A 13,004-nucleotide genomic window follows, 5' to 3' on the forward strand; every position below is an offset into this window, starting at 1 on the left:
AACATTTTGCCCAAGGCCCGCAACATAATTATGCAACTATATGCAAGAACAGAACAGAGAAAGAATAAGGTCCATCAACAAATATTTTTAACACGTTTTGTGTAAAAGAACTTGACCTGCCTGCACAGAGCCTTGATTTCAACTTCATTCAATACTACTGAAATGGACTAAAGCACTGACTGTGAGTAAGGTCTTATCACCTAGCAACAGTGCTGAATTTCACAAATGTTCATGTGGCTGAATGGAAACACATCTGTCCAGCCAAGTTTACACAATCTTTTCAACAGACTCAATTCTAAAAGTTCACATTTTATTTTGTTCTTGTGTCCACATGCTATTGTCCATGCCGCTAAAGTAATGCTTGAGATACACATATCAATATATCTGTGATTAAGGAATATGTTTCTTTTGAGGCTGCCCTTTTAGACTCACAAACATCTATGCTATGCTAAGTGTGTCTATGCATAGGCCCAAAGGATCAGTGAGTTAGAGAAGGCAAGAAGTTAAAACCTTGCTGCTAACCAAGTTTAGGTCGAAGTGGTGCAAACAAATACACACAAACACATGGAAACACATACAGGCACACACAGTCTGCTAAGGTTACAATGTTACAGGTGCAGGGGCAAAGTGCATGTATGCGAGTCATGGATACCTTAGCATTCTTTCGATGCATACACACATTGCCTGACCCACTCCAAATATAGTTTACTGCATACTCACTAGTGGCATAAATCCCACTGTACATGTATTATAAAAACAAGTTTCCATCCAACTTCAGCCAAACAACAAAACGTACAAACAACTTCATCTTTGAATCTTTCTCTGCAGTGCATCTTTTTCTCTCAGTCGTGTTTCCTTTCTTTTCTCAGTAAGTAGTCCAACCCAGTCACGCTGTTCTCTGCCTCCTGTTCTGTCTCCCTGTTCTTTCTTGGTCTATCACTGGCATGGTCACGCTTATTGCATAATTGCACAGTTGCTTAATTATATCAAGAACACTCAGTCTAGCGCTCGCCTTGTCCGAGACCTGTCCTGGTTACCTTCTACGTGTAAACACACTCAACACAGACTCTTATACCCACACACACACAAAATCCATTGCCGTTCTTATCTTAACCATCATCTCTGCGTCCTTTGTTTTCTCCTGTAGCTAATGCACGAAAACAAAAACACCTGTTGATACATTTACAGAAAACAACTTCCAATATACAACAACCAAATCCACTGACACACCTGGAGTCACTATGCTCTTCTATGTGCTGGATTTCATATGCATTTTTTTGTATTTGCATAGCTTTGCCAAGAACCCCTACAATCATAATGTGCAAATACTGATAATGGTAAAGGGCACAAAGAAAAATCACTCCAAATGAAAGCGCAGATGTGATTCTTGAATAGATTGTCTAATGGGAGACTAGAAATCAATTTAGTGAGCTCAGTTCATTAATAATGGATGCACTCTCAAATCAATGTGCATATGTTTGTGTGCATCGCTGGCCAAAGAGTGGTCACCATGGTGATCTCCTAAACCAGTATCTTCTAAACGACACAAGTGAGTGGTAGCAGTGTCTTGTCCAACTATCACATGATCACACTCAGGAACATACACAAATACAAGCATTGGCTTATATATTCAAGTGCAGACTTGATATTGACAGTGTGTTATGATCGGATAATTCTCTAAAGGATTTAAATAGTGTTTCATTTGACATGTCCTAAAATTGTGTATCAGACCTGTTGGTTCTAAGTGGGCCCACAAATGTGGGAATGTGGTAACAATGCTACATTAGGACAAGAGGCACAAATGGTCAGACCAGGGCTGCTCAGATAATATATCTGGAATTTAGGCAGGGTTTCTGACATGAATTTGCATTTGGCAGCACCACACATTGCACATGTTGGGTTTATGTTTATGTGGCTAATTCTTATATTTTTAGACTAGATATCTTGAAAATGTGCCTTTAACCATGTTAGTTATCTGAATGTGGCCACAACTAGAATCCTAAAATCAGTTTGAGGACACATCAAATTGTTCTCATAAACAAAAATGTCCCCATTAGATCAGTGACCTCTGGTCAGTCCTGACAGGCGCTTAACCAGACCACACACACAAACAAACATATACTAGGAGGTTTGGATGGTTTATCCTTGGCAGATGGAAACATGCACAACATATTCCTGTGGGATTTTCCACAGTGCTGCCAAACCTTATCACTAGAGGGTCATCTATATACACAGATAGGCATGCTCCACTACAGTGATTTATTGATGTGCCGTCACTAAAATGATCCAAATTACCGATGTTTGGACAGGTTGTTCGTCTAGTTTTCTGATGACAGTAAGTAATGGGTTGAGGGAGGGTCAGGTCATACTTTAGACGTTATAGGAAGAGTTAAAACAGGCACTGAGGGAAAGTTCAGCTGGGGTGATGGTCTCCTCCCAAGCCCTCAACAGCAAACAGATGTGTCCTCAACTGGAATGGACTAACAGAATAAAACACCATGATTCAATAAGATGCACGCACAAACACATTGATTCAGCAGGCAAGAGGCTCATGGGGATCTGAAGGATGTTTTTGAGATCTAACAAAAAGGAGGTTCTGTTGGAGAAGACTGTTCATTAGGGAATTTGTTCATTCAAATAAAATGTTACCCCGATGGTGGCTTTTATTGGACTGTGAGAGCGGGAATATGCTCAGATCCAAGACATCTTAGTCACTGTGGCACGATGCATAATCAGAGCTTATTCAAAACTGAATCTGAAACTGAATGCATTGTGATCAATTTTGCAGAAATCATGTCCCTTAATCATATTTGATTTAGACAAAGATAGTAAAGCTGGAAGGGAACTCCAAACAAAATCAAAATTGGATGGGTGTATTCAAGCAAAATGAAGACTTTGTCATTATATTTGGCTTTGATCACTACCATCTGCACCGGCTTGCTGGCCAAACCTGTTGAAATTTGGGAACAGTTTTTTACACGACTCAGATTTGGGAGAAGAACCAGCCCTAGACTTCAGATATTAAATGTATGATCCTTAAATCCTACAGTTATAGCGTTAAACCTTGAACTCACTTAGACATCTCATATCTGTAGTTTAAAGGTTAAATTTGAAATTTAAAACAACACTTTGTCAAGCCTACACTTTAAACCTATCTCCATGGTCAACAATGTCTTTACAGTGGAGGTGTGTAATGTAATACAATCCTTTAGCCAGATGTCAAATTAGCTCAGATAGTCTTAAAGGGCAGGTCAGGGGGTTATACAAAGAGCAGTCAAAGAACAGTAGAGGGTGGATTACTTAGCTCCTGAAAGTCTGCATTGTTACTCTTAAATTATTAAAACCAATCGCATTACTGTGTCCACGTCTACGGAAGTTGGTAGTGGGGGGAGGTCATGTATGAAAAGGAGGCACACTAAGTCTGGGTATAACAGGCTTACTGTTAAGGGCTATTAGATTCAAAGCATTACAGATCATTGCTCTGAACTCTCAATATTTGTCCACTAATCTGTACAGTATCTCACTTCTAAAATGTCAAATTTTTTGGGGTTTGACTTCAGCTGGAAAAGGTATAGATGGAAAAATGGAGTGTTAGAATGAATCCTGTAGCGTCTCTGAGGACTGATTTAATGTCAGTCTCTGTATGTGTGGGACCCCCCATCTCTACCCCTCTGATCGCCGTCAATGGAATAAAAGACTAATCCCATTATTGGATATTACTGTATATTTAAGTGGGTTAACGTCAGTGGCTATGCCTATCACAGGGATGTGTGTGTGTGTGTGTGTTTATGTGTGTACAGCTTACCCTACAATGTGCTTTCGTACGAAGACACAGTGAAATACGTCAGTGCATTGACCCAAATCAGTCAAAGGGAGATGCCAGATTTGGAAATGAATACGGCACACAAAAAACTAGCTTATGCCCTTATCAACATCTTAGCAAAAATATTATTTGGAAACTTGTGTTTTTGCATTTAGATTCTGTGTATGTGCATTTCATAAACACACTTTCCTTCATTTACTGTCTCCAGTGTTTTGGTCTTTTAGGATGTCCAAAGGTGGAAAATAAGCAGATTTACTTAAGAAGTCTTTCTACATCTACGACACCAAATTGACCACCAACATGAACAATATTTTATCTTTTATTCCACTACTTCTGTTTGACATTGGCATGAACTTACATTAAAATATATACCCTATAAAAATCCATGCACTATTAAAGATTAGACCAGCTGTTTCCAACCATTTTTGGCATTTGAACTCTTTCAAAATAAAATAAATTTTGTGATGATTGTGGCCTCTTGTCCAGTTTTAAATATCTATGACTTTTTACTCGTTTCATATTTACCATCAAAAAAAGTCATTAAACATTTCAGACCCCTTAGATTTATCTGATGACTCTTTTAAAGTGGTCCAACCCTTAGGTTGGAAACCTAATATACAACCTAGTTCAAACTAGCCCGCCATAGCGGTATACAGCTTACTCTTTATGGAGACCTAAATCAGCATTAAACATCTTTTGATGGAATTGATAGAGGTCCCTTTTCTGTAGAACCAGCACTTTACTTATCTAGAATATGTTTTTTCTTTTACTTCAGTAACTTTTTGAATGCAGGACCTTTTCCTATAGTCATCATTTCTATATTTTTGTATTGCCATTTACTTTGGTTGTATATACAATGCAATGCAAAGTATTTGAGGTCTCTGTGGGTCACGGATTTGTGAATTTCCTCTGCATTCAACAATAAAGTCTTCGTCCTGTTAACAGATATATTTCTGGGCGGAATTCTGTCTGTAGAAAAGTATAGCTCTTCACTGCAAAATATTACTGTTTAATGTTACTCTGCTTGACTTAAAAGGATTTCCAAATCATTGGGAGCCACAGGTGAATTTAGCATGAATGTGATCCACTAAACAACACTGATACAGATTTCAAAGAAATGTCAACTTTTGAAATTGATTTGTACTGCTGGCCCCCAATCTGCATTGCCTGTTTCCGGGGCTTAAAAATTGGCAGAAGAAAAATTTGGCAAACCTGAAATTTCATCAAAGTTAGCTCGAAGGATGATGTGAATGCCAAATTAATCAGTGAACTCTGGCGGCTCATAAAAGCTCTCCAGTTAAGGTTACCATCTTCTGCAAGGTGTGTATGTTTGCTGATAAGCGAGCAAATGGTAAACTGCCTTTGCAATTGTAGATTTTGTGATGTCTGATTTGACATTTTGTTATATTTAAGAGAGAGAAGTAGTGTAGCTTGACAGGTCCCCCACACAATGATGTGTGTTTGTCTAAACTGTGTGGTCAGTATAGAAGTGGACTGTTTTCTCTGCTGTTTTCTCACTATTCTCAGAAAAATCTTAATTGCAGTCCTTCACTGTGGTTAGCTCACTGTGGTTCAGGATTATACTTGTGTACTCACACAGCTCTTGTTCTCTGCTACACACACATACACACAGACACGGCCATGGGACCAATCCCTGTAGATTAACATTACCTCTTTGCTGGCCTCCGCTCCATCATGGCTGAACTGGAAATAATTCCCTCACCACAGATGGCTGCCAACAGGGTTGCCGGTTCAATTCCCACCAGCTGTTTGTGTTCTATGTCTCAGTAGACGGAGGGCAAAGAAATGGCCAAAGATACACAATAGGTCAGCTCTAACATTTCTAATTAAAGAACAGGACGTAGTAGTGAGAGGGCTGGTAATGCACTGTGGTCTGCTCTGACTGACTGCTATAATTACAATCAGGCTGGATTCAGCCCGGCATAGCCGGGCTCCTTCTATAGGGCCAAGGTGTTAAACCACCCGTGGCTCTCATTAAGGACATGGGCTAATGAGTGCACCCCATACACATACACTGGGAACACACAGAAACACATGCACATCGTTTCCAGAGTTCACTGTGCTTTTACTGCATTCTGGCAAGCTTAATTTCACACTTCTGCCTCCAGTGACACACACACACACACACACACACACACACACACACACACACACACACACACACACACACACACACACACACACACACACACACACACACACACACAGATGCCCGCACCCTGAGAGGGGTGTGATTTTAAATGGAGTTATTATGAATGGAAATGGGGAAAAGCCAATTAAAAGTGTGTGATTCTAATTATTCCACCCATTTTACTGTGTGCCAGTCCACAAGGGAACCAGGGAGTGCAGGAAATGAGCGCGAGGGATAAATTTAAAGAGGAAATAAAATGGTGGAAATAGGTAGGAGAAGAAATGTTTCCAGAGATACAAGGAATTAGGGAGGTTAAAAAAGAGAGAGCGGTGGAAACTGAGAGAAGGAGGGAGAGAAAAAAAGAGAGCAAGAAAGTTGGGAAGAGTGTGCAGGGGAACCCGATCTCAGTCCTGATAAAGCCAAATTTATCTTGGAGGGTAACAGAAACAGCTCTATGTCACTACGCAGAGCTACACACTCGTGAGTCCACTGGTGAGGTGGAGACATATTGACTAGATTCAGGAGGTTCACTGGAATCAAAATGTCAGATTAGAAATTAGAAATGGTATATGACAACTGACATGATTAGAATAGAAAAAAGAGGCAGGAAGAAAAAGGAGAGGGAACCGAATAAATGAAGGACTAAGATAGCCTGTCGGGATGTCTGAGGAGGTCATATGAAGTCAAACCAATTATTGCGCTGCCACATGAAACCAGTATGATTGACAGTGAAACCACTGAAAATGCACAGGAGCAGCTGTTGTTTGGGGAGCTGGAATCGACATAAATCACACGATAGCTGATCAAAACAAAAATCATGATTACATGGAAAATGTGATGTCAAGTCAAAATGTCAAGTCAATGAAATAACTGTTTTTTGAAGCATACACCCAGTGAATGCTCTGTCAGAGGTGTTATTGGTCTCTGGGGTCTGGGCGGTGTTTCAAAGTTTTTGGGTGGGGTGCATGTGCTTTGGGGTTGAGCCACGGGGAGTTTCTTGATATACGTCAGTGTGCTTGTTGGCACTGTCTGTGTTTTGGTTTTTTTTTGTTACTTTTGCTGTTGACTTGTCTGAAGGAATGATTAAATGTGTTGACGTACAACAGTCTAAACACAACCCGCATCACTCAGATTGCCTGTCTGACCCAATAAAGAATAGACTGGATTAAAAAACAAGGTTGCGAGTACATATACAGTATGTCCAACTTGTCCGTGTTCATCCGAAGGGACTGCCCTGACCTATATCTTACTGTATAGTTTCAGACAGCTAACAGTAGGCTAAGCCCTACTTATACACAAAATTACGGACACCTACTGCAGCTCAAAGGATCCTGGTCCGGCGCCATTAGGACAGTGTTAATACAGCTGTTGGAGAAAATGAAGCTGCGCATTTGCTTTGTGAATTAAAGAGAAAGATGGTTAGAGGGCTGACTGTATTTAGGGCAGTTTATTCAGCCCTGATCCCTGTGGCCTTAATGCAAAGTCCAGTCCACTGGAGTCTCCACAAATTGAGGGCTGGATATTGAAGTCAAACCTGCGTCAGACTGTATATGGTCTCGATTGGTCAGAAGGATCAGACAGATTCAGACACGACAAAATTGAATTGACAGATGCCTGGGAGAGAAAAAGAGCAGACAGTAAGCACGTTCTCGCATGTCTCTGCATTTTCTTGTTTCTGTCAAGCTGAGTTGTGAAGAGCTGAAAGGATGGCAGAGGTTTATACAGAGAGAGAAGGACGGATGTAGAAATGGAAACAGGAAGAAAGTGGCAGATTGTAATTAGGGCCTGCTTCTTACTGGTCAGTCAGTCTGGGTTACCTTGGCAATGACAGACACAACTGGGTGGTATTATGGGAACCATGGCATGGAGAACTAGTGATTCATCCACATGGTACAAGCTGCCAATACACACAACACAAATACTAATGAGAATCAAAAGATGCTAATCAGTAACATATGGTTAGTCCGGTTGATTAATAGAAAGGAAAGTTTACGTGAAGAACCCCTCGCTGCATGCTGATGTTAACGTGATGTACGTGCCATTACCTTGCTGAGTCACTTGAGTAAGTGGACGTGCGTTCGGTCATGGCAAGCTGTTTATTGTGCGAGAACTATTACCAACGCGTGTGTGCACCTTGCACCAGAACAGATAAGAAAGTCAGAGAGAAAGACATAAAACAGGAGTGGGAGAGCCTGTATGATTGTGCTTGTTATTGTAACTCAATAAAACTTTTATTTTACTTCTCTAAGTGCAAAGTTGACCTCTGTTTCTCAAGAACAGACTTTGAAAATTGTGTTGTTTTGGCCAAACAATGTGAATTGTAAACTCGGCTCTGAAGCTTTTCTTTCTGTGAGCCTGTGGAATTCACTAAACTCCCACAGAGACAGGCACAGCAATGCTCACAGGGCTGACACAGACACTATTGTCCGTTCATCAGACCACCATTGTCTCTGTTTGTGCATGCATGTGCATACTGCCTTGTGCATCAGAGTGTGTTATCTATCGGTACGTACAAGCATGTGAATGTAGGCATACATGCAGGATGGCATGCCAGTATGTCCCACACATATTGAGTATGAAAGAAAGAAAAAGAAAGAAAGAAAACTCCCAGTGGCACTTTGTCTTATCACACATCAAACAAGGTGACATCATGCCTGCTGGTAAGACGGGCCACTGATACTACACTATTTACAACACCTGAAACACCCCTCCTGTTAACCTCACTACCTGACTCAACCATCAACGTGCTACAGTGTGATGCCATGGTCAGCATAATTCCAGACTCTGAAATCGGAAACCTCCTGCTCAGCTTTACCGTCTACAATACCGGTTTCCACTCTAGTATACCTGTTAATTGTAGTTTGTCTGTTCTTGTTTGCATATACTTTGTTGCTGGAGGTTTGATTTGGTTTTAGGAGACAAGCAGCCTGAGCAGAGTCCTGCAGTAAATCTATGAAGCAATAGCTTCTGAGAATCGTACTGAGAAGTGGGAATTTCCTTTTTTTTTTTTTTTTTTTTTATATTGTATCGTTTTGCTAGTAAGCCCAAGGCCAAAGTAAATACCTTGGTGCTTTATCAGCACAGCAATGTTTCTCTTTATCATTACAAAAATGTTTTACAGAGAAAAAGTCATCATTCCAGTTTTTTCACGTTGCATTACATCTCTTCCTTTTATAAAACAGCTTACTGCAAAGCTTTAATATGCAAGTCAAGGAGTTCTCACTGTAAAAAGGTGCATTTTTTTTTTTTTTTTTTTTTTTTTTTTTTTTTTTTAGACTTTCGATTTGTGTACAGATTTAACAAATAAGATGCAATGTGTTGATTTTTGGGCTTTGGAGTTGCTGGTGGTTGGATTTTAACTTTAGACCAGGTTGTGCTTACAATTTCTCCCTGTTTTTTTTTTAACCCTTATTCGTAGCTAAGCTTATTGGCTGCTGCTAATACATTTACCCAAATGCCAAACAATTATTTTGTTTGTTGGTTATTTTATTGAATACAGAGCTCATTACACAAGCTCGCACAAGTTTTATCAGACTCTTAGAGAGTCATTTAGACTATTAGTTTAACAGTACAAGAACCAGTGTGATTCCTCTAGTTTCTAGGTCAGGGGAGGCTCCACTCGTCTCTCTTCTGTCCTCCCAATCATTTAACCCTCCCATCCATCACCCAATCTGTTTGGTCTCGCTGTAGTTTCTTTGTACCACAGAGCTCTCTGTGGCTGTCAAAAATCAGTTTGTTTCTGCTCGGTGATGGATCTAAACAGAATTCTGTTTTTTGTCCAAAGGGAAACAATTAGTTCAGTGTGTGCATGGTTTACTGGGTGTGTGTACCATTGTGAGGAGGGCAGGCATTCAAGGCTGTAACTGAACAAACTCATTAACTGGCAGTTTGTTAGGCTTGAGACAAGACTGGACAAGATAAAGAGAAAACAAAACTAGAGAAAGATTTTAGACTGATGTGGGAGGAGGAAAAAGAGAACCTTTGTTTGGGTTTCATGATTACACAACATTTTCTGATCACTTTGGTCAGTTTGGAAATCTTTGCCTTTTGAGTCAGCAGTCACAGTGGATGCTAACAAAAACACACTTGAAGCTTTCTAAGCGCAATTCAACTTGTTTTTTGTTGGTATCGCTGATAAGACTAAGTGAAGAAAAACACAATAAAGATTAGGAACCTCTTCTGGAGGTTTTATAGTTCAGCCTACCAAGTTGGGGGGGCTGTAGCTCAGTCGGTAGAGTGGGTTGCACACCAATCAGACGGTTGGTGGTTCCCTCCCCTGTCAACATGCCTAAGTGTCCTTGAGCAAGACACTGAGCCCTAAAAATTGCTCCCGATGGTGTACCATCAGTGTGTTGTAAGTCACTTTGGATAAAAGCATCAGCTAAATGTAATGAGTCAAGTTGCTGCTTATATTCATGTCTGTCCAGACTCATATAATATGAAGAAGACTGAAGGAATCAATGGGCCTCATTTGCACAAGCAAAATCACCATGGGATTCATGACACATGACACATGACAATTTTGTTCTCACCACCTTGCGTTTGTTAGTGAAACAGAATCATTCTAAATTGAGAGGCATGTGTCCATGCTCTGCAATTAGCATACTGACAACCCCCCTTTCTCCATATAAGGACACACGTTTGTCTGGAGCTTCATGACGAAAGCAGTGAAGAGAAGTTGACAGAGATGGCACCAGAAATTAAAAGGGAAAAATATTAGTCCCTTGTCTGTGTAACAAAGCGTAGTAGAGATAATCGAAGTTGAAGTTGCATTGTCGTTACACTCTGCAGGAAACGCTTCATCCATCTCACTACTCTTATTGGATTGATTCACGAAGTCCTGATCACCTCATAACATACTGTATATCAAAATAAACAGCAGAACTTACCCTTTCTGATGATAGCTGTCATTTCTCCGGACGTCAAAGTGTTTTCAGCCAGTCCAGTTTTAAAATCCCACGTGACTTCTGTACTGTCTCCAACATTGCTGACATTACCTCCCACTATGTTTGAAAAAATAAAATAATAATAACAACTTATTTATGGGCCTACACTGCAACCGAGGTATTAGCCAATATCACGGGGGCGTATGCTGAATGGTTAGCCCCAACAATGACCAATATATTTAACCTAAAAGTGAAGGAATTGAAATTACCCTGAAAATAGCCTATGTTCATTGGGTTAAAAAATAAATAAAAATGGTTTGATATTTATACATATTTATGTGTTTGATATTTATATTTCAACAACCAACATAAGCGGGATATGTCCTAGAAAAGAGGGTGAAACTGATGACATCCAGCAAGAGTAGCCACAGGTAATTTATTACAGAATTAATATGGTATTTGCAATTATCTATGAATATATTAATATTTTAATCAAGACAATAATTAATATGTATTAAAGGGTGTCAATTTAATGGTTAGCCTATTGAATACATTTGGTCAATGCATTGGTAAATTAATGATTTTCAATATTGTCATTTATTAAATTATTTTTTAATGAATGCAGATTTAATATGCTGAAAGGTGTATGGTTATATTTTCTAAGACAGCAGGCAGTCATTATTTGTGCATTCACATGGTCTGAAGTCATACAAAAAACTTTCAGATTACAAACAAATTCAGGAAAGAAAATGTGTACAGATTTACTTAACCAACACCACTGATCTATCTCAGACTCAGATACTGTATCTAAATAGATAAACAGAGGTAGATGAATAGATAATGTGTCCGATTCAACATTCCTCTAAAATGTTTTTTTTTTTATTTTTTTTAAATAGTTTTATAATTTTAAAAGTACCACGACAACAAAAAGACTACAAGTTGGTAAAGGTCTTTTGAACAGCACACATTTTCACTATTCATTGCAGGAAAAACACAGGTGTGACTAATTTCATGAACAATGGCCTTGTTATGTTCAAATGTATTATATCTATTGGAACAACACACGTGTGAGTAATAAAATTAATGATTGCTGAATGTCACTCCGCTGCTTCAGTTTCAAGGTCCTGCTATCAAGCAAGCTGCTCACTGTCACACTGACAGAATGAATAGACTGGGTAGAATGGGGCAACTGTTAATGTAATTAGTAACACCTGGGCTTTTCATACAAAGGCAAGTCAAAATGTCTATTGGAAAAACAGATCCCATAATTCACATTTGGTTATATCTGTATGCTAGTTGTATATCTCTGGCCAAATGTGAACATAACCACAAAAAATAAGTGGTAAAGCTACAGTGGAAGTTAATGCACAAAAAACACAGTTGCATAAGGTGTCATTTTTACCTTCAGAACTGAAGAACAGGGACACTCACCATCTTTCACTGACTTTCAATGCTCCCTAAAGGGATGAATCTTCTGTATAGTTGAAGAAGCAAAACTGTCAAGTTCTTCACAAACAATGGCCTCCGAAGACAATGATGCAATACAGCCAAAAGACATGTTGTGTTTTAAGTAATGTACACAACCACTGTCACTTTTACCCACTGGGAAAACTCTTGCTGTTAGTATCATTATCACCTCTGCTTTCACCTTTGAGGTCTGCACCAACATATAAACAATGGCTGGATAAGTCCAGGCATGTTTCCTGAGTCTTCCTGGTGAAAGTGGTTCTGTGAAATGTAGTCCATAACTGACGGGTTGAGAGAGTCAGGCAGATTATACAGAGGAAAGAACATTAGGTAAGACAGTGTAGAGGGAGAAGATAGATCAGCTAAAAACATTTAACTTTTCTTTGGTTCACATAATAAGAATGATCTATTCTCTGAATGATGACATCGAAAGGGACATGAGCACACATTAGTCAATGTAAGTCACCACCTCTGAGACAGCATGTCCAGATGTTCCCAGATTATTTCTCTATCATCCATCATCCTTCCCCTTCTGTCCTGCTCCACTGACTTACTGCTGTTGATATGTGTAATCCCCACCTTTTATCTCCTTTTCAAATCTCTCCCATGGCTATGTCTTCATTATGTATTTGTCTGTCCATCACTCTTCCCATTTAATCTCTTCTCCGAAACAAGT

This window comes from Embiotoca jacksoni, unplaced genomic scaffold (assembly GCF_022577435.1).
Source record: "Embiotoca jacksoni isolate LCO1_2020_lvr unplaced genomic scaffold, fEmbJac1.0.p SCAF_11, whole genome shotgun sequence".
NCBI classification, from domain to species: Eukaryota; Metazoa; Chordata; class Actinopteri; family Embiotocidae; genus Embiotoca; species Embiotoca jacksoni.